Raw genomic sequence first — 2,500 nt, forward strand, 5'->3', positions numbered from 1 at the left:
TTTGCCAAGTGATTATTATTATATATATATTATTATAATATATATTATTATATATTAATATGATATATATATTATTATATTATTATAATAATATAAATATACTTATAATAGATAATAAATATAATAAATATATATATAATAATAATAATACAATAATAATAGTATGCATAAAATAATATAAATATATATGATAATGATATAATATATATAATAAATAATAAAGTAATGAGTAAAAAATATGGTGAGTAAGTCATATATAGTTATTATATCATAGCGTGATAATACCGTATATATGGAGGATATATGCAATCATCAATATACTTCATATAATGATTATACTATGTCAGTGAATAATGCTTAAATATAAATAATATAATATATATATATATATATATATATATATATATATGATATATATATATTATATATATATATATATATAATATATATATATATAATGAGTATATATATATATTATTATATATATATACATATATATATATATATATATATATATATATATATATATATATATACACACACATTATTATTATCATTACTATTATTTTTATTATTATTATCATCATTATCATTAATTTTTCATTTTTATCATCACCTTTTTATTGTCATTATTATTATTATTATGATCATTATTGTTGTTGCTGTTATGATGATGATGATTATTACTATTATTATTATTATTGTCATTATCAATATCATTATCATTTCTGTTGTTATGATGATGATTATTATTTTGAGTATTATTAATAACTAATGATAATAATAATAATAATAATAATAATAATAATAATATTCATAATAATAATAATAATAATAATGATAATAATAATGTGAAAAAATAAAGATAAGAATAATGCTTAATAATAATAATAATAATAATAATAATAATAATAAATATTATAATAATAATGATAATATTTATTATCATTATTATCATTATTATTATTAATCATTATATATATAATAATGATAATGATAATAATAATAATAATATATTATTAGATTGAAATGAAAGCAAAACAGCCAGCGAGTGGGCTAGCCAGACTCCAGCTTACCGACTTTATCAAGCCGTGTGGCCTGCTGCTCCGCCTCTCTACATAGCTGCCGACCCGAGTTGACCTCTGACAAAGAGAGGGGGACGTTATCTCCGTGGAGAACGCTCGTGAACCGCCAAACACGAGCAGGTGTCGTGAAACACCTGTTAACTTTTCCCTGAGTCAAAGAAGGTTTCCTCTGGTCTCGATCCCGGGTCTTGCGAGTGGGAGGCACAGCCTCTTCCAATGCTGCCACCGAGATCTAATTAATAGATGAAAAATCGGTCCTTTTATATTCCCAACTCCGATCAACACGCATCGCCTACCCATGTACATTATATACAATTTACACATCTCTACTTCCAGCAATAAGAGAAAACGATACTTTCTCAACGGATTTACACAAAACGTGAAGCTGCAAAGCGGGGCACCGTAAATTATTCAAATACGCTCCATCACAAAACTCTCTCCTTAGGGTTTCTGTCTGTAAGACTGTGTGAGCGTACATTTAATGTTTCTTCTCTTGCTTTTTCCTTTTCCTTCTTTTATGTTCTATTTTCATCAATGAGATATCTTAATGCTTGTAGAGAATAACCTGCGTGCATTGTCTTTGTCTTATTTAGTCAACACAACACACATCGTATTTAGTCAACACAACACACATCGTATTTAGTCAACGCAGTTGTACTAATATATTGATAGTGAAGTGGTACTTATCTCATAAATGAAATAATTTTCATATCGTTTGAAGTATACATACAAATTCAGACGTTTGTATCGATAGCTCAGGTCTCCCCATAGAAAACTTTGAGTAGCAAACTTATGAAAGCAGTTATCCCTAAACTTAACATTAAAAGAAAACGGTAGTGCGTGTCTGCATTCAAAGAAAAAGAGTCAACTACAGGGGAAACATTTTTGTTATGATATTTCTCCAGTCTCAAATGAAGATGACTCTAAAGCAATACAACGCTTTTGGCTCAAGGCGACAGTGACTTATTACAATCATTGTTATTTTCTTTTTACTTATTTATTTTTTTCTTAATGCTATTGTTATTATTATTATTATTATTTACTATCATTATTATTATTATTATTATTATTATTATTATTATTATTATTATTATTATTGTTTTATTATTGTTATTATTATTATTACCATTATTATCATTATCATTATTATTATCATTATTATTATTATTATCATTATTATTATCATTACTATTATTATTACTATTATTTTTTATTATTATTATTATTATCATTATTATTATTATCAATAATAATGATAATAATAATATATAAATATATAAATAAATGAATATGTATATATATGCATGTATACATAAAATGCTGTAAGAACCACTTATGGGTTAACAGAATGGTTCGAAGTCAAACAAGGAGTACGACAGGGTTGCATTCTGTCTCCGCACCTCTTTAACATATAT

The sequence above is a fragment of the Penaeus monodon genome, chromosome 6 (assembly GCF_015228065.2).
Source record: "Penaeus monodon isolate SGIC_2016 chromosome 6, NSTDA_Pmon_1, whole genome shotgun sequence".
Taxonomy (NCBI): domain Eukaryota; kingdom Metazoa; phylum Arthropoda; class Malacostraca; order Decapoda; family Penaeidae; genus Penaeus; species Penaeus monodon.